The sequence below is a fragment of the Armigeres subalbatus genome, chromosome 2, assembly GCF_024139115.2.
Source record: "Armigeres subalbatus isolate Guangzhou_Male chromosome 2, GZ_Asu_2, whole genome shotgun sequence".
In the NCBI taxonomy this organism is placed as follows: Eukaryota; Metazoa; Arthropoda; class Insecta; order Diptera; family Culicidae; genus Armigeres; species Armigeres subalbatus.
The window spans coordinates 268,987,385-269,008,987 of record NC_085140.1 but is presented as its reverse complement, the minus strand read 5'-3'; positions in this window follow the sequence as shown (position 1 = coordinate 269,008,987).

Sequence of the window (21,603 nt, the reverse complement as noted above, 5' to 3'; positions counted from 1 at the left end):
GAAACGTGAAGCAGCAAAAGTTGGACTAGTGGTGAATGCGTCAAAGACAAAGTACATGCTTGTGGGCGGAACCGAGCGCGACAGGGCCCGCCTGGGAAGCAGTGTTACGATTAAGCATATGCGGTATTTTAGGGTTCGTTTCAGGTGGTTCGAAACGAAATTCCGCGGAATTTCGCGGAATTTGAGCATAACGAAATCTGATTTCTTGATTTCGTTTCGTTTCGAAAAATTGCAAAAATTTCGCTAGAAAAAACTAGCTTCTAACGAAATTTAACGGAATTCCGCGGAATTCCGGAACAAATTCAAACTTAAACCAGACTTCATATTATCAAAAATTTTGGCTGCGCCGCTGAACAAAATCTTAAAAGTGTTTTCAAAACTTTAGATTACACAAATTTTTCTATTAACGCTTACTACATAACCCTATTCTCAGTTGACAAATGCAGTTTTCTTCTATAAAACGTCTTCAGTGAAACACTGATTCAAATTTAAATTTGGTGATATTTTTTTACTATTTGCACAATATGAATGGGGATTCGATCGTGGGACGGCAGCTAGTCCGGGAGAACGCGAAGTGAAAAAAATCTACCTCGAGTAGCAGAAATTTGTTCAACTAGTATGGGGCCGTTCAAAAATTACGTCCAAGGTTTGAGGGGGGGAGGGGGTCAGAGTTTTGTGACAGTTTGTGACAGAGGAAGGGAGTAGGGTTCGTCTTATGTGACGTCCATCCACAAGAAAAAAATACTGAAAGCATTTTAGGAACAACTTGCATTTTAAAAACATATTCAAACTGTTAGTAAGGGACATAAATCATCACGTTATTGTAAAAATATTGTACGAAAAAGAAAAACCAAAATAATCTCCGAAATAAAAATGACACATGTACGTACAGGGGAGGGGGGAGTCAATGATTTGTGACAGTTAGTGACAGGAGGGGGGAGGGGGTTGAAAATGCCGAAAAACGATGGTCGTAATTTTTGAACGATCCCCGTGTTGATGCTGATCACGCCAGCTACACACTTAAAATAAATCGCCGAATTCGGTAAAATTTTACCGAAATCTCAACAGCAGAACTGTTCGGTAAATAATTTAACTAATTTTCGGTGATTTTGACAGTTGAAAAAATTACAAAAAATCTTTAAAATAAATTACCGAACAGTTCTGCTGTTGAGATTTCTGTAAAATTTACCGAATACGGTGAAATGAGTTAAGTGTGTAGTGTTGGAGAACACGAAGTGATAAAACTAAAGTTTGCATCGAAAAGCACAACATTATTTACTGCGGAATCGATAGTGTTGTAAAAGTTTATTAAACGAAGCACATTTATCTTGCGTTAGATTGATTTGCAACACAGTTTTCGTCTTCTTGTTTTCAAAATAACTTCGTTTACAATAAATAGTTATTTATTTATTTATCTTTATCTTCAGTATTAACTGTGCAGACTGGTTTAAAACTTATATACTAACTTAAAATTTGCCTTAATCTAGTTTTGAATATCGCTCTGCTACAAATAAAATCGAACCAATCAATGTCGTTGAGGAGGTTGAAGCAACGTTCAAGCGGATGATTTTGCCCAAACATTGTGAAGTGTCAGACGGGCTGGAAGAGCTGACGTTGACGGAACATGAAAGTTAACTTGCTGCAAGAGCTCACGTGATTGTTTATAATGTCAAATGCACAAACTCTCTGCAAATCTCCACATCGTTGTCGAAGGGTTTCAAGTAGAAACAATTGGCATCGCTCTTTGTAGTGCGGCAACCTTAAAGGATTATTCCACGGCAATCGCCTGAGGGCAAAATGAACGAAACTGCGTTGGACCCTTTCAATTCGCGTCATCTGGATTTCATGATAGGGCGCCCACATCTGCACAGCATATTCGAGTACACTTCGCACGAGGCAGCAATACAGGCTTTTACAGGGAGTAAACGTCATTAAAATCTGCAGCGTTCCGGCGCATGAAGCCAAGTACGGCGAAAGTCTTGGCAGTAACTCGTTGCAATATGTTCATTAAAATTCGGCTTGCGGTCAAACGTAACTCACAGGTCTTTCATGGAGCTCACACTTTTCAGTTCTTTTCCGCATGACGAGTAAGGAAAGTTTATCTGCGTTCTGCATCTGGTTATTCAGCAAATTTATTTAAAGTTAATCCGTGAGGAACTTCATCGAAAGTCTCCGAAAAGTCGATGTAAATGATGTCAACTTGACATCTCTTCTCCAGGTTAGAATTCAGCATGCTAGTGTAGGTCATCAGGTTTGTACAAAGCCTTGTTGGTACTCAGAGATAACAGGTTTAGCAGCCACATACATACGTTCATGAATCAGCAATTCGAGTGTTTTTATTTTGACAGACAATTAAGAATCGAGATTGGACGATAGTTCTCAACATTATGGGAGCTACCCGGCTTATGAATTGGAGTAACTGCTGATATTTTCCACTCATCTGGGAAGACTCCTAGCGCAGATTTAGTCACAATCAAGTTGCTGCAATCAGTTTTGTCCAACTTGTGCTGCTCGGGAAGACTTCCGTTCGAATTTGATACATTGCAGATTTGCTTCAAGCCACTAGCAATCAAAGTTTCAGTTAGAGTTAACTCCTGCTCGGAAGAAGCGTTGGTTGGGAAGTATCCTCCCACTTCGTCATCATATAACACAGTCGGAATGCGCAACAAATTTATCGGGGTCATTGTTCGGCCTCAAGCGAATGCCACAGATGTAAACGGATTTATGGGTGAGCATAACCTACACAACAATCTGCTCAAGTGTTTCACTCTCCGGTAGATGAGCCGACAAACTTGTCACAGAGCATTTAACTCCAATGAGAGTTCCTCCACCTCGTTTAGTCGCTTACCAAAGGGCTTCACATGAATCACCATCTCAACTAACCAATGATTCCTATTTCGTAGGGACAGAGCATTCCTCGGTTTCTTATAACAATGAGTGTTAAACTAATTTTCCGCTCCTAATCCTAAATTGTCAGTAAGGAGCATCGTTAGGTATTGGTCATGAATTGGAAACTCTGAAGAAAGTATACAATAAGAATACCTTTTTTAATTGATAATTAATAAATTAATAATTTATTTTAATTACCAAGAATATTATTTAATTGGTGAGCTGTGCATATTTGCTGTTTCTCGGCCAATCATGATTAGCAACTACGATGTGTACAGTTAATCAAGCTATTTGACTATTTGCACAATATGTAAGGAACATTGCAGATTTGTGGGCATTTCTAGATCTTCGCATAGAGTTTGCAAAAAAAAACCAGAACGGATTGAAAGATCATTAAAATTGCTGAAAGCTGGAAGCTTTCAGCTCATACTGATCATAACAGCTGTTCTCATATGCCAAGGACACACAATTCGTCGAGCTGATTGTATATAAGACTATGGGTCTGTGAAATTCAATCTGAAATACATATCTTTATGCATTTTAGAAAGGTGCACAGGATTCTTCTAATGAGCAAAAGTATGTTATATATATGTGGACGAATAAGAAGGAATAAGTTTTGGCCCTTTTCAAATGTTGATCTAGTAGTATCAATTCACTATCTGCGTATACGCCTGGCAGATGTAGATACATAATTGAGTATCCCACTAAATAAAAAAATAAATCTATGCATTCATTTTCTAATTTTGACTTAACTCAATACTATAAAACCACGCTGACAAGACAATATAGGGTATCTGTTCCTATATCAATAACAATAAGCCAATGCGCATATGAAATGCATTTATTTCTCACCCAATAATCAAGAAACATGAGAATAATTATGCTCGGCTCACGTCATTTTTAATTGAAAACAATTTGGTAACTTCAAAAATGAAATTATTATCACATTATAGAAGTATTTAGCTAAAAACATCATCACTGCCATGCACCTATTTCAATAACATTCAAAAACAGTTAATCCTATGCATGTACGTATATCAATAATACTGTTTCCAACACAAAATACGCGCTCTATTACTTGTGTATATACGTAACGATATGATTGCAGTGATGCCGAATTCTTCAATGTTTTTTATTTGAGTTGAAATATAATTACAAAATTCCAGTTTTTGTTGTAGTTTTCCAACTTATCAGTTTTATTTTATGTTTGTCATAGCTTATCTCTTCGATATACCTTGTTTTACAAACATAAGAGTTGAATTTCACAACGAAAGTTCATTCAAGCATTTTTGGAATGAAAATCTAGGTCGGCAACCCTTGCAGATGCTGCAAGCCATGTAAATAGTTTGGAATACGCACAAGAATAATTTAGACGTTGTTCGAAATAAACCTATATCAAACTATAGGAAATCGGAATGGTTTTTCAAATATGATTATATTTATAGTGAAAATGTGATGTGCTCTATGTGTTGTGAAGTGAATTTTGAAAGGATACATTTGTTTTAGCTTGAAATTGAGTGGAAAAGAACGGCGTGAAAACAGATGAATCTGCTAGTAGCGATCGAGCAGTGCATCAAATCAACAGTTCAAAGGTAGGAAAATGAAAAGAAATGTGTTTTATAATTTTGTTTTTAATAATTTGAGTCTTGTGAACTAAAACATTACTCAAACGAAATTTTAAATAATATTCCAAACATTGGAGAAGGTGGTCTATTCATTATTGTGTACATACGTTGTGAGAAATTGTAATCAAATTGATTTTTTATTTGGTTTATCGACGGTTGGGATTTATATACGGGCTGTTATTAATATGGGAACAGATGCCCTATGTAGTATTCTTCAGCATAATTAAATAATTCTTAAGTGAACTAAAGTTTTAAACGAAATTTGAATCCGTATTTAAAAAATCCCACCATTTCTTTATTTTTATTAATATAAACTGATATAAAACTGGTATAAAATTGGTCAGGAGGGAGGTCAGGTCGGGAGCACACGCTCCACGATGAATTCCTTTGAAAACGGCACAAATGATGGGGTATTACCTTATCGCCGATTTACCACATGCGGCGAGAATGCGGCGACTTATGGCAGACTGCCTCTTCTGTTATTATAACTTTATTGGTCGCAAAACAGTTATTTGACTTCGAAAAAGTGAATTCGGAATTGCGTACATAATTTAATAAAAATTCCGCGGAAAAAAAATTAAAATTTCGTTTCGTTTCGAAAAATTTCGAAATAGGTGAACCTTGATTTCGTATCGTTTCGAAGTCTCGAAAGTAACTCTATATTTCGTTTCGTTTCGAACCGAATCAACATAAACATTTTAAATTTCGTTTCGTTCCGTTTCGTTAGGAAAAATGTGTTATCGCATACCCTTAGTTACGATAGACGGGGATACCTTCGAGGTGGTCGAGGAATTCGTCTACCTCGGATCCTTGCTAACGGCTGATAACAATGTCAGTCGTGAAATACGAAGGCGCATCATCTGTGGAAGGGACCATGAAAAATCACACTCCACTTAATGGATTAATCGCAGGTTTTTATTCATATGAGTGAGAATTCCGAAGCTTGCAAATGTGTCATGTACAAGACGTTAATAAGACCGGTAGTCCTCTACGGACATGAAACATGGACAATGCTCGAGGAGGACTTGCAAGCACTCGGAGTATTCGAGAGACGAGTGCTTAGGACCATCTTTGGCGGTGTGCAAGAAGACGGTGTGTGGCGGCGAAGAATGAACCATGAGCTCGCCCAGCTCTACGGCGAACCCAGTATCCAGAAGGTAGCTAAAGCCGGAAGGGAACGATGGGCAGGGCATGTTGCAAGAATTCCTGACAGCAACCCTGCACAGATGGTGTTCGCTTCCGATCCGGCAGGAACGAGACGACGTGAGGCGCAGCGAGCGAGATGGGCAGACCAGGTGCAAAACGACTTGGCGAGCGTGGGGCGTATTCGAGGATGGAGAGATGCGGCCTCGAACCGTGTATTGTGGTGGCGTCAAATTGTTGATTCAGTGTTATCTGTTTAGATGTAGACTAAATAAATGAATGAATGAATGATGCTTGTTCTTAATGCGTGCATTCTGATTGTGGGGGAGAACGTGAATTGAGAGCCGTGGATCCCACGACCAACACTGCATTCAAATATAACAACTATTACAGAGGCGGTGAAAAAGCAGAGCATGGAGTTGGTTTCGTAGTGATGAATAAGCAGATGAAGCGAGTATTGAGATGGAAACCCATTAGGCACCACGTGCTTTATCCAGTGTTTTTTTTCAAGATCACGAGTTGGGAGAAACTTAATGCACATAGGGGTGAAGCAATGAAGCATTGGTAGATCCAAGATGAATACACCACTAGGTGTTCCAATCTGCCAAATTCACGATTTAGCCATCTTGGATTTTAGTATGGGAGAGCCAGCCGGTTTGTTTTCGTTTTGCACTGAAAATGAATTTTTCACTCCCGCCGTCTTCTCTTTCACAAACTTGGCAGGTTGGAGCACCTACTACTGTATTCATCTAGGGTAGATCATGCTAAACTATCAACTTAAGTTTCAACGCTGTACGAGAATTATTCGCCAGATTTGGACTTTTGGAAATGGCAGAAGAAAATCATTTGGTGAATTTGAAATCGACATCGGCCTTTAGTAAAATTTAACCGTATAACCGTCGGAGGCTCGCTACCACATACAGCTGGAGAATACGTTCGCGGGGAGAGTTGAATTAACTGGCCGTCTTCTGGACAAGATGGCACGTCGCGAAATCAGCATGGTGTGGCTTGGTTGGACAGCAAGTCACACGGACACAGTGCTCAAAAGGACCGGGAGGTGGCACGTGGTGCCTGGTTTGCACAATATCCTTTTCAGCTCGCAGGGATGGGGTTGACGCGTTGCGTTTTAAACAATGAAGACGGATTACACAAATAGTTGGTAATTTACCTGGGTTTTCTGCCTTAAGGGGTCTGAGTGGATCGTGGATCGAGTTCAATGGAGAAGAATAATCCATTCGGCGTGGATGCTTCCGAAGCTAGCTCGTGTTTCCAGTCTAGCCCAGTATCTACGGATCGTCTTAAACTATGATAATTTTGGGGTATAAAATTTGTTTTTTGCTGTGCGTGCCCAAGATTATCTCGCGCGCGTCCTGTTCTTTCGACTGTATTTTCGAAACTACTGGAAGGATCGCAATGAAACTCACGCAGCGTAAATAACACATGCTGAAGCCGTCTTACACAAAATGTCATTATAATCAACCCAGTAGGCGAAATGTTATCGACCTTTGAAAGCTAGGGAATACACCCATTAGGTTAAAAAAAAATGAATTAAGAGTACATTTTGGCGGCCTAAAAAAAGTTTTTTTTTCGGGATTTTGTTTCAAGATAACTTGACAAAATCAAATACGTAAGTTATATGTTTATCTTGCATTCTATTGCAAATTGGCATGAATTGGACAACTCCTTCGATCGCTACACCACGTGGCACGTCCGACGGCAACCTGCTGTTTGACGGACATCATAGAGGCCACAACGTTGGAGCTTGAACAAAATCGATATTTTTCCCTAATTCTCCAATAAATTTCCTGTCGTAGGCTGTTTTTAATAAGCTAAAAATTCAAAAAAAAGTTTCCGGTCACAAAAATTTACATAATATGGACTGAAGAGCCATTTTCTAAGATAATGCAAATTTAGCCGATTTGCTGATTGTAAGATGACAGAAAAAATGAGTAGAATTCAAAAATTCTAATCGCGTTCGAAACAGACGAAACGTGTTTGAGTTATATGTTCGCCAACTTCACGAACATGGTTTCGTGATAATCGCAAGTAATGGGAATTTAAAAGATCACTTACTCCGCCGATAACGGTTGAGCTTTCCGGGCACTCGCTCTTTGCGCGCTCAGAGCGCTGCGACACTGCGTTGCCTTACAGCATTTATCTCTGGAACGTAGTGTCTGTGGAACATCGGGTAAAGTTTTCATAAACGAGACACTTCAAAGAAATATTTTTTGGAATTTGCATCGTGTACTCACCCTTTAAAGTCTTCCTGTCAACAGGCTTTTACGGCAACGATAACACGCCATTAAGAAAAAAAAACATCCAAATTAAATCACCTAGTACTGATAATGCCTTCCTCGTAAACACTAATAATGTTGTTTCGACTCGCCATTTTTTTAAAACTTTTGAACGCAATGGCCGATCGTTATCAAATTCAACTAGGCTTTGCCCTCGAATGCGAGAATATCGGTTGAGGTTGACAAAAGTAGGGTAATGTTTATTTAGCTTAGACGAAATATCTGACATAAATATTAAAATTTTCAATACATTACAAACATACGGTACTCTTCGAACAAAAGCACAACATAAAATATTACTTTTTTTCCGCCACATGCATCCAATATAGATAGTCTCTATGGACTCATTACTGCCGTTCGAAACGATCTTATCATTTGCAAAAAAAATGTAAATGCTACACTATACGCTACAACGAGTTCCCCTCTATGATCGAGAGCAACCAATTCAAATGAGCATCTCGTTGCACAGGACAAAACATCATCGTCCTGTCATCGCTGTTCCGTATGACCAGTATCTATATGTGCCACCCTCTCCATAGATAGGCTCGTACTGCATCGAGTCCGTTATGCACCTCAGAAGCGCACATCATATCGCATCCCATTTGGAAACAATATTCTAGCTATTTGACCCCCCCATAATTAACTAAACGCTTACATTTAACCATCACCCGCACTCATTCATCCGTTGTCATCGTCGCAGAACTGAAGCAAAGCGTAACAAGGACAATGATGACGTTGGCCAACGGCAACGGCTTCCTAGTAGGAGTGAGTCAGGAAAAGCTGTACCATCCACCGCCGGGTTTCGGCTACTAGCTAACTGGCAGATGATTTGATACCAGTTAGCCGGAGCTTGCTTGCAGGGAAGCACGGCAGGATGGTAAATCCCTGTGACAACCGACACATGGCGAACGGTGCCCATCGCCTTACTTATACTTTTCCTAAACGGATGGGTAGGATGAGCTCACAGTACGATAAAGGCCCTGTAGGGATGGTGCCAGCGTACGAACGAACGAGCCGGAGCGTTTGCCACAGCCAGTTGGAAAAATGATCACAGTTACTCTCTTTGCTTATTCCGGTTGTCGGCACCCAGCGCCATCGCCGCCGTCACCGGCATCGTGTTAGGTCGTATACTGTGGGCAACAATCAATCCGTCCCAAGACAGGCTGATAGTGTATGGTAAAATCTGAGCAACGACATGCGGTATGAAACAGTACTACTTCTTTAACGTATTAAGGCTTTTTTTGGCTTTCTTATAGAGATTTCCAGCTCTCAGCTGGCTCATTTCTTGACAATTTTATATATTTATAAAACTAAAAGACAAATTTGTACTATTTATGTACGTTGGAAATTTCAATCATAAATAAGATTTTGACTTGAAACTAGAATGAATTATTGCCGTAATCTGAAAAAGTGACATTACACTTTTTTCCAAAAATGGTGTTAACGAGTAGTACTCATCGAGCTTTTAATAGAAAAATGAAAAACATGGATGTTATGATTTGGCACATACGTCAATTACGGCACATCAGGTTTCCTTCGATGATGGAGCGGATTATTAATGTACTCTTCCGTCTCATGCAACTACCCAGGTAAGTCGGAAAAAAATTCCAATATGAGCATCGCCTGACTTTGTAGCCATGCATCTTAGTTACCATACGACAAAAGAAGGCCGGGTGTAGACCTTAAGGCCTTACTTCAGAGATTTCTCGGATGACTAAAAACATCTAATAGGAATACATTCTATGCTGTGTTTCACAAAGGGCATGTGCTATATTGGAAACAGTTTAAATAATCTTTGATTTTGTGTTATGTAGTCCTCAAAGCCATACTCCATGAAATTCTTTAATAACTGGAGCAGTAGGTCATATATAGCATACTACGACTGTAAACCACCGTGTCAACAAATTGGTAGAAGACCCTGGCACCATTTTTTCGTGACTTCTAAAAAATATACATTTTATTTTTACACGATTTCTCGAAAACAAGCGTTTTTTTTTTCAAACGTAAATTGCACGTGCTCATCAATCGTGTAAATAAAGAGTTTTCGATTACATCGATTAGTACTTACATTTCAATTATACAGCTATTTGTTTTGAAAATTCAACGACGTGTAAAATTGCAGCTAATCGCATCCTACGAATTAACATTCTATATTCAATCAAATTTGAATAAATTTTACAAGCAAGCGCGGCTTAAGTTTAATTCGATTTAAACGAACAGTAAAATCGATTGAATGTTGCATTTATTCGCATACTCCAAATATAGTTAAAATACATTTAAAATCACATCTGTGATACCAGTGGGAATTCTAAAGTTGATGTACCTATTGATAATTCTCTGTGAAAAAATCAAAGGCTCTAGATCAAAGAAACATGCATTTCATCTAAAATATCAAGTTGACAGTTGAAAACAAGTTGATTGCCTCTCAAATAAACTAAATTCACACTGGACAAAAGTGAGATTATATCTACTGGCCAGAATTTAGTGTATCCGTATCGCTCACTCGATTGCTAATGCCAGTCCGGTGGAGAAACGCCAAAGGAATTTCTCCACCCACCCACAAATAGCTAGAGCCCATCCGGCACTTTACTGATCCGACCGACCTTATGCTGCACACGCAACGGCTACCGAGGAAAACTTCCACCTCGTCGGCATCGTCGTGGTCGTCGCCGACGTCATCAACGTTCATCGTTTTCGGTTAGAAACCCATCTCGACCCGTCGCTACTGAACGCTGCTGATATTACTGATGCTAGTTTTTACCACCGCTACATTTCTAGTACCATCAGCTTTCCAGCGGATTCGACCTCCTCAGTTTTATCGTCAGACGACCGTCCGCGTTGCTGGTTATGAGGCATGTTAGAGCAATGCGCTTGCCAACACAGCCATAGAATACTTTGTACAGAGCTTCAGCAGCATGCCAAAAGGGGTACGGGAGAGGGCTGAAGAGCACAGAAGTGCTTGATCTAAAGCTCCTCCCTCACTTCGGATCCACACGGTTGGCGATGATGACTAGGATACTAGATACTAGGACGATGGCGGCACCAATTCCATCATTTCCCGCACCGTATAAGCAGGATCAAAAGCAGCAGTCGCCAGATGCAGTGCTCGGAATGTCTCTGCAGAGGTAGGTTTGATATACCTCTGAATTCGCAAGCAGAGCCATCATCGTTTTCCACTCTTGACTTGGAGGAGCATCAGCAGCAACGGCACTATATAAAACCGTATCGTTGTGTAAGCTCAGTCGTGTGAATATCATTCTTTGTCGTGCGAGAGAGATACACTGGCGGTTCACGTAATTGAGGTGCTGGATGGCTGGGAAATGCTGGAAATCTCGTAACACCAGAATGATTCAGTAGATACTTAAAGATTAAGAATAATCGATAACAACTATATGACTGAAAGCTTATTTTAGTTTACTTTTAAAATTGCGATGATGGGCTAACCGATTAAATTACGGATGCTTTCAAAACGAAAAGAGTGTTCAATTAATATATTTGTTGTTTTATTAACATTTCTAGCAACAGCCAGGCAAAGTTTATCACTGGAAGACGAAATCAGAAAAAATGTGCTCGCGATGCTCTTGTATTGCATTTGTAATTTTTGACGTCCAAAATCGATTGGTCACTGCGGGATACTGCGGGCACTGCGGGATATTCCCTTCGACGTCCTCGATATTGATGAAGACTTGCCGGTTGTCAGAGTCCAGCTGCGAGGAAGTATACCGATCACCATCATTAACGTTTACATCAGAAGAAAGGTTTACAACCTGATCGATAACGCTACTCCCTTCCTGCACCTTCCAACCGCATCATTCTATGTCGAGAGAGTCCAAGGCTGACCCTCGAGGCACCGTTCTAGTTGAAGCGTGGAACGTGGTCACTCTCAATGACGGGTCCCCCACCTTTTTCAATGGAGACTCTGCCGCTGCTATTGATGTCTCTGCGATAAGTAGATTTTTTCAGCAGGTGAGTTGGGCCATGCACTTACTAAGTGCAACGGGAACTCATCCGGGCCGTGCTAAAACTTTTTTTTTTTTTTTTTTAACTAATTTTATTTGCTAATTATCTAATACATGCATTCATCTCTTAGACTAGGTGTTCCGTGTTTTCTTAACACTATCATCCTTATTTGCTATGTCATATTTTTAGTTATTATTAATACATTTCAATTGCCTCTGGCGGTTAGAATTTTTCCTCTGGTTGAATTGAACCATGTAGGAATTACAATGTTTTCAACTTAAACTAATCTTAACCTATTTTATACTAAGGGTACAAGGAGTTAATCGTTGCAATAGAAGATTGCAACGATTTTTGTCTAAAATTGGAAATTATTTTGTTGGACATTTGTTGCAATGTCTCAATATTAGAAATTCTATGAAGTTCATTGGCACTATACCACGGAGGCAACTTCAGAATCATTTTCAGAATTTTATTTTGAATCCTCTGAAGTGCCTTCTTTCTGGTATTGCAGCAACTAGTCCATATTGGCACAGCATACAACATGGCAGGTCTAAACATTTGTTTGTAAATCAAAAGTTTGTTCTTAAGACAAAGTTTTGATTTTCTGTTTATAAGTGGATATAGACACTTAATATATTTGTTACATTTGGCTTGAAGGCCTTCAATGTGATTTTTAAAGTTAATTTTGATCTAGCGGAAGTCCTAAATATTTAGCTTTGCTAGACCAATTAATTGGAACCCCATTCATAGTAATAATATGTCTGCTAGAAGGTTTCAAATAAGAAGCTCTCGGCTTATGTGGGAAAATTATAAGCTGAGTTTTGGAAGCATTCGGGAAATTTTCCATTTTGCAAGTAAGTGGAGAAAATATCCAAACTTTTTTGCCATCTACTACAAATGACACGAAGGCTACGCCCTTTGGCTGAGAGACCTGTGTCATCTGCAAACAAAGATTTTTGATACCCTGGTGGTAAATCAGGTAAGTCAGAAGTAAAAATGTTATACAAAATGGGCCCCAGTATGCTGCCTTGGGGGACACCAGCCCTTACAGGTAATCTATCAGATTTAGAATTCTGATAGTTTACCTGCAGTGAGCGATCTGATAAATAATTTTGGATCAGTTTAATAATGTACAGAGGAAAATTAAAATTCATCAATTTTACAATCAAACCTTCATGCCAAACACTGTCAAATGCTTTCTCTATATCAAGAAGAGCAACTCCAGTCGAATATCCTTCAGATTTGTTGAGCCGAATTAAGTTCGTAACTCTTAATAACTGATGAGTGGTTGAATGCCCATGGCGAAAACCAAATTGCTCATCAGCAAAAATAGAATTGTCATTAATATGAACCATCATTCTATTTAAAATAATCTTTACAAACAGTTTGCTTATTGAAGAAAGCAAACTAATTGGGCGATAACTAGAAGCCTCAGCTGGATTTTTGTCCGGCTTCAAAATTGGAACAACTTTGGCGTTTTTCCATTTATCTGGGAAGTATGCCAATTGAAAACATTTGTTAAATAAATTAACCAAAAAGGATAAAGAGCTCTCAGGAAGTTTTTTGATAAGTATGTAGAAAATACCATCATCACCCGGTGCTTTCATATTTTTAAATTTTCTAGTAATAGATCTCACTTCATCCAAATTAGTTCCCAACGAAGGGTCAAAAACATTCTCTTGATTGAGAATGTCTTCCAAGCTCCTTGTAACCTGATCCTCAATTGGACTAGTGAGACCTAGACTAAAATTATGGGCACTCTCGAACTGCTGAGCAAGTTTTTGAGCCTTTTCGCCATTTGTTAATAAAAATTTATTTCCCTCTTTAAGCGCTGGAATTGGCTTTTGAGGTTTTTTAAGAATTTTCGTTAATTTCCAAAAGGGTTTCGAACTGGGATCCAACTTCGAGACATTATTCTCAAAGTTGGTATTTCTCAGAATAGCGAAACGTTTTTAATTTCATTTTGCAAATCTCGCCAAATAACTTTCAACGCGGGATCGCGAGTTCTTTGGTATTGCCTTCGCCTCACATTTTTAAGACGGATCAGTAGCTGAAGATCGTCGTCAATAATAATGGAGTTGAATTTGATTTCACATTTAGGAATTGCAATGCCTCTGGCTTCGACAATTAAATTTGTCAAAGATACGAGCGCATTGTCAATATCACTTTTGGTATCCAAAGGAATATTAACATCAAAATTCCTATCGATATATGTTTTATATAAATCCCAATCAGCTCTATGATAATTAAAAGTAGAGCTGATTGGATTATAAATGGCTTCTTGTGAGATTTCAAATGTCACAGGAAGGTGATCAGAGTCAAAGTCAGCATGAGTTACCAATTGGCCACACAGCTGACTTGAATCCGTTAAACTAAATCAATTGTAGAAGGATTTCGACTGGAAGAAAAACAAGTAGGGCCATTGGGATATTGAATAGTATAATATCCCGCAGAACAATCTTCAAATAAAATTTTGCCGTTGGAATTGCTTTGAGCATTATTCCATGAACGGTGTTTGGCATTGAAGTCACCAATTACGAAGAATTTTGATTTGTTGCGAGTCAGAATTTGAAGATCAGCTTTCAACAAATTCTTTTGCTGCCCATTGCATTGAAAAGGCAAATAGGCTGCAATGAAGGAAAATTGACCAAAATTTGTTTCAACAGAAACTCCCAAGGTTTCAAAAACTTTGGTTTCAAACGAAGAAAATAATTTATGTTTGATACGTCTATTAATGACAATGGCGACCCCACCACAGGCGCTGTCAAGACGATCATTTCTGTAGATAAAATAATTTGGATCTCGTTTAATGGAGAGTCCTGGTTTTAAATAGGTTTCAGTTATAATGGCAATATGCACATTATGAACTGTTAGGAAGTTGAATAATTCATCTTCCTTACCCTTTAGAGAGCGGGCATTCCAATTTAGAACTTTCACACAATTATTTAGATCCATTGAAACGGAGTCCAATAACAATTTTCTGTGTGTACTTTATACCAACCTGAACAGCTTCTGGTATGGTATTTGCTTTGAACATCGCATCAATCATGTGATGCAATTGTTCAGTTAAAAAATCAAAATCGGAAGCAGTCATGCTACCTGAATCGGCAACATGACCATCATTTTCCGTTGGGACATGGGTATAAACCTCATTTTGAAAAGAGAAATTTTGTCTACCAGCAGCGATGTTTGCATACGTAGGTACATTCGAAAAATTGGAATTTACTGAAGTGCTTGCTACCCGTTGACGAGCGGCAAAATTTGTTTGTGAATTGTGGTGGGTATGAATTGCTCGACCGGTAACCGGTTTCGAAATTTGAGCGTTTGAAAAATTTCTACCCGTCGAATCTGAGATCCGATTGGAATTTCCGTCATCAATTTTGCACGGGAATTCAAAACTTTTGCGTGAAGGGCATTCCCAGAAATTGGATTTATGATTGCCCTACAATTAGCACATTTAAATTTATTGGAATCTTCTCTCACAGGACATGCGTCATTGGAGTGAGAGGTTCCACCACAAATCATGCATTTAGCATCCATGTGACAATGTTTGGTTCCATGACCCCACTTTTGGCACTTACGGCACTGGGTGGGGTTTTGGAAATTTCCCCCAGGCCTGCGGAAATGTTCCCATGTAACACGGACATGGGACATAATACAGGCCTTTTCCAAACTTTTCATATTATTTAGTTCACTTTTGTTAAAATGAATGAACTTTTGTTAAAATGAACTAAATAAAATTCTTGAGAAATGCCCCTCTGGGAAGTACCAGAGTGGGATTTCTTTTTCATCTTAATTACTTGGACTGGTGAAAATCCAAGTAATTGAGAAATTTCAATTTTTATCTCATCCAGTGATTTATCATCACTGGGGAGACCTTTCAAGACGACTTTGAACAATCGCTCAGTTTTGTCGTCGTATGTGAAGAATTTATGGCGCTTCTCAGTTAAATACTGAAGAAGACGTTTGCGATCGTCAAAGGATCCCGGCAAAACGCGGCAGTCACCCTTCCTAGCAATCTGAAATGAAACCTTGATCCCCTGAAGGTTACTCAAAATCTCATTCCGGAAGCCAGTAAACTCGGCAACAGATACCACAATTGGCGTAATCCTTTGCTTTTTCGCATGAATCGAATCACCTGGGCTAGAGGTATATTCGATTTGCTCAATTTCATCATTAATCAAATCGAACTGATTGCTCAGTTCGATTGGAGAAGAATTATTTCCGATATTAGAGTTAGAAGGAATATCTGAATTCTCCAGCTTCCTTCTATTTTTTCCGCGCTTTGGCAGGACGGTCTTGAAACCGTGGAGACGTGACCTTCTAAGAGGTTTTTTCCCAGAACGGTGTCCCTGCAGGATTACCACCGCTTGTCGGAATTTTACTTCCGCAAACGGGTCCAACGTAAAACGAAGGCACGGGTCCTTGCAAAGATCGTAACGGGATCAGTGGGTACAAATAGCGCTAAGAAGCACCGTTGAAATTAAAATAGCTTCGGGTAGTATTAAAAACTTCCTTCCGCAAAGAGAGAAAGAACCGCACAGCACGAAAGCACGATGCGGTCTGAGTGCTAAAACTTTCAACAACGTTATTTCTCATTGCCATGGACGTGGTCTTCGGAGTCTTGCCTGCAATTATGTACCGGCGCGGCGCGGCGGTGAGCACCATTCATCGGTGAGCTTTATACGTCGGTTTCAGCATGAACGCCGGAAAATGTGTCCGTGGGCATATCTGCTACAGTGGTCATCAGCTAGCGGGACCTGTTATGAAGCTAGGCACTGAAGCAGTCCCGCCATATCCAGCGATATTCCCTTTAGACATCGAGTTCTCACGGCTATTTGCCGAAAAGCTGCCTAATTTGTTGCTGCCTCATTTGCTGCCGCCACATCCGGCGATCACGGGATCCCTCTCCTCGACGAGGTTGCCCGGATCATAAGAAGCGTGGGTGGCACCTAGGGGGGAGTCCCCAGTGGCGCGGGTCCACTGGCATGGGGCCAAAAGCTGGCTGATTCCTCCAGTCAAGATAAATAAAACCTTAGCCGCAAGTTTCCGAAGAGGAGACGAGTATCCGGCCAAAACCTAGGCAGGAATGATAGCCTACCCGAACAAAGCTTGAGAGCAAAGCGATAACTTGTTTTGATGTTGTGGAATCGCCGATTATGATTACTTAATTGATATCTCTTTGGTCGTTTTAACAGTTAAAATAACAAAACGTACAATGCGCTGTCGGTGCAGAAAAATCTTACTGTGACATCAAATCGAAAGCTATTCCTGTTATCGATGAGAGCAAATCGAAAACTTATTTTGATATTGGTCTTCTATAACAAAATAAGTACACAGTTTGATATCAAATCATACAATTTAGAAATCTACAGCAAAATGAGATAAAAATATGTAATTAGGGTTAGACGGTATAATACGTCCCACCCCCCTAAGGCAATACAATTATAACTTTTTACTTTTCAACGCAATTTATGCAAACTTTGTGTTATTTGGTAGCCCAGGAACATTAAAAAACCAACATAAGTCGAATTACAATTCAATAGTTTCCATATAATTTGGAAAAAACTGCTGCAAGCGCGCTGAGCTTGTGTCCAGTTGGTAAGGGCATATCGTGCTGCCTACACTGGGGCGTTTTGATTAGTGAAATATATTATCGAAAAACGTTACATTTTTGAAGATGGGAGCAATATTATATCATTTTAACCACTGAGAAGAGTTATTTTGTTGCCCAACTGCAAGTTTTGCGGACAGTATGTTAGCGTCGCTCCAGAATGTTGAGCAAACAAACATTGAAAGTTACATCAAAACTGTAACTTTTTGTATTTTGCTATTATTTTCATTATGTAATACAAAAACACTTTCACATTCACATAGTATGATGGTTTTACAAATATTTAAAGGTACCAACTGATTTTAACCCATAATTAGTTATGGTTTTATAGAAATCAAAGGGGGGCGTTGTGGCCAGGTGGGGCACATTATACCGTCTTACCCTGTGGGCAGCAGGGACCATGTCCAAGGGCTTGACGACCCCTCCCCAGCTGTCTGTGAGTCAGGGAGAACTGCCTAGGGCGTGGTGGGATTTAGCAGTGGGCTCTGCTAAAATCCCTCCCAAAAAAACACAAGTACCCGTAAGCAGACTCTATCAAAGCGACTGTGTGCCGCTTCAAAAGCACAAGCCCAGGGAGTGCCATTGGCACATCAGGATTGATCCCAGTAAGATCCTGATTATGGTATACTGGTTGCATGTTATTGGTCTTGTTTTGGATATTGAGATATTGTGAACGCGAGGGCTGGTAGTCTGGTTATTCTATTCTCTTAGTAAGGCCGGGTGACACCGACCTGAAACGGCGAATGGGCTAATGGCCAGGCTGTCTTCCGTCCCCTAAAACCGTGGCGGGCCTTGTAGCACGCGGTACAATCCTGTCGCTCAGCTGGCAGCTGAGTGGGAGTAGGTTCAGATGCTTTTCCCTGACTAGCGCTGATCTGGCTCTGAACACGAAAGTGTCAACCCTCGCATGGCCTCCCTGCATGCCGCAAGGTACGTATAGATACCCATGGGATCGCGAAGGCGACTACACCAGCAGGATTCGACAGCAGCCGCAAGGGGGACCCAACAGCGATGAATTCTAACAACACAAAACACAAAACGTCGAGGGATGCAGGTGAGGCGAATGGTGGTAAGGAGAACCCTTTCACCAGACGTAGCGGCCTTGAAGGTCTCCCCAAAGATCGCCGGGGGAAGGCGATGGAGAAGCCCGTGGAGGGTCTGAGGAGGTGCCGGTTGAAGTAAAGATGGACGGCCCCACCCTGACCCGCGTCATCAAATCTGTGATGGCGAACCACGAAGAACGCGGTGGTCACACGATGGAGGTAGTCACGGAGGTATCCGACGTGATTATGTCGTTCCTAGACAACCGGGTTAAGTACAGCAAGGATCTGAAACTTGCTGTGCAGGCACTCTGTGCCCTAGTAGTTGAGGCCAAATCGGAGTGGAGGTCCCTACTAGAGGCCAGCAAGAGTGTGGAGAGAGAGCTCCGCAAACTTGTCAAGAAACGGAAGCAGGCGGATAAGGACAAAGAGGAGGCAGAATCGAAAATTCGTCTCCTGTCCGAGGGCAAACGACTGGCGGAGAGCCAGGTCGAGGAACTCCGCAAAAGGATGGCTGTAACAGGGGCGACCCCGAAGCTGAGTAAGGTTACGCAGGAGGCGAACCTGAAAGCAGCTGTCGAGAAGTCCGCAGCCCCGAAGCCAGAGAAAAGGAAGAAGGTCGAGCAGAAGGATGGCCATCCCAAGCCGGTGAACCCAGTGCCTCCACCATCGAGGACCACTGAAGCTCGCCGGAAGGAAGATCTACCGTGGAGGGAGGTCGTGAATCCCAAGAAGGCGAGAAGGCAACGGCAGCAGGCGGCAGAGAAAGCGGCAGGCGGAGCGATACGCGCCACTGTTAAGAAGGGTAGAGCCCAGAAGGAGACGGGTGCGCCTTCCAATGTCAGTGGTAAGCGTAAAGACAGAGGCGAGGCGATTATCGTCAGTATTGACGACAAGAGCTACGCCGAAGTCTTGAAGGCCATGAGAGTTAATGACAAACTCGCTGGCCTAGGAGAGGATGTCAACTGCATCCGAAGGACGCGGAGAGGCGAGATGATTCTCGTCTTGAAGCGGGATGCTGCTCAGAAGAGTACTGAGTACAAAAAGTTGACGAAGGAAGTCCTGGGCGATGGGGTTCAAGTAAGAGCCCTATGTCCAGTTTCGAACATCCAGTGCAAGGGCCTGGATGAAGTAACCGAGGCTAGAGACCTGGTCGACGCACTGAGAGATCAGTGCAATGTCGAGATCCAGGAATCTACGGTTCGGTTACGCAAAAGCTTCGCGGGAATGCAGGTTGCCTCATTCCAAGTACCTCAGGCTGAGGCCAAAGAGGTAATGGATAAGGCTAAACTGAAAGTGGGTTGGTCGGTATGTCCGCTAAGTATAAGCCAACCGCTTCAGACCTGTTTCAGGTGTCTTGGCAACGGTCATAAGTCTTATGACTGTAAAGGACCTGATAGCAGTAAGCTATGCCGTAGGTGTGGAGCTGAAGGCCACCAAGCTCGCACCTGTCAGGCTGCACCAAGGTGTCTGATCTGTCCCCCGGGTACAGACAACAGACACCTCACCGGTGTCCAGGCTTGTCCGGCCTCTAGAAGGATCCAGACACGCAGGTAACACAGCTGAATCTGAACCACTGCAAGGCGGCTCAATTGCTGCTACAACAGTCGGTTACTGAGTGTAAAGCTGATGTACCTTTGCTGTCCGATCCATACCGCATCCCTGCCGGTAACGGTAGTTGGATTGCGGATAAGTGTCAGATGGTGGCCATCTGGACTTGCGGGCGATATCCCATCCAGGAGATAGTATCATCACCTGATGATGAGGGTTTCGTTATAGCAAAGGTAAACGGTGTTTACTTTTGTAGCTGCTACTGTCCTCCCAGGTGGAGTATAGTGCAGTTTACTAGGGTAGTAGATATTCTTGCAGCAAAACTAACTGGCTTAAAACCGTTAGTTGTAGCAGGCGACTTCATTGCGTGGGCAGTGGACTGGGGATCCCGGTCCACAAACGCCAGAGGTCATACCCTGCTAGAGTCGCTAGCGGTATTGAACGTAGTCCTGCTGAATGAAGGCCAAGTGCCAACGTTCAGGGGACCGAACGGTGATTCATGCATCGATGTGACCTTCTGCAGCGCGGGATGGACGGTGTAGCCAGAATGAGGGGCATACCTTAAGTGATCATCAGGAAATTCGTTTTATGATCCGGTATACCCCCGTAGCAACCACAAGGCGGATCGGCAAAGCCGATCTAGGATGGTGCACCTCGCAGTTCAACCCAAAACTCTTGGAGGAATCACTACGATGGGAGACACGAACAACGGGATTAAGTGGCGACGAGTTAATCGATGTACCAACCCGTGCATGCGATGTGACGATGCCTAGGAGGACCAAACTTCCCGGAAACCGGCAACCTGTGTACTGGTGGACTGACACAATTTCAGACCTTCGTAGAACCTGTCTTCGAGCAAAGAGAAGGCTGCGACGTGCCAGAACAGACGCTGATAAGGTCGAGAGACGCAGGGTGTTCCAGACAGCGAGCAGAGCTCTGAACTACGAGATCAAATGTAGTAAGAGAGCCTGCTTCGAGCGGCTGTGCAGGATGACAAACGACAATCCATGGGGAGATGCATACAGGATGGTGATGGCTAGGACCAATACCACGCCACCTGAGAAATCTCCGGGGATGTTGGCCAAAATAGTCGACGGGTTGTTTCCGAGGCATGAATCATCGAACTGGCCCGCTACTCCGTACGAGTCAGTTGACGTGGTACCGCTAGTGACTAACGAAGAGCTTATCGTAGCCGCAAGAAAACTTAAGCTCAATAAGGCGTCAGGCCCGGATGGTATTCCAAACCTGGCCCTTAAACACGCCATTCTTCAGTACATTCAAAGTTAATTGCCTATATGCCGGGTATTAAGCCACCCGGAGTGGAAATTAATTACTATGTCTGAAACTTGATTATGCATATGTACAACATGTGATAGATTTAGTTCGGAAAAGGTATTGGAGGGTAACCGCCCCTTCGGTGGGGTTTGATCCCACGACCCCAGTGGATCAAACCCCACCGAAGGGGCGGTTACCCTCCAATACCTTTT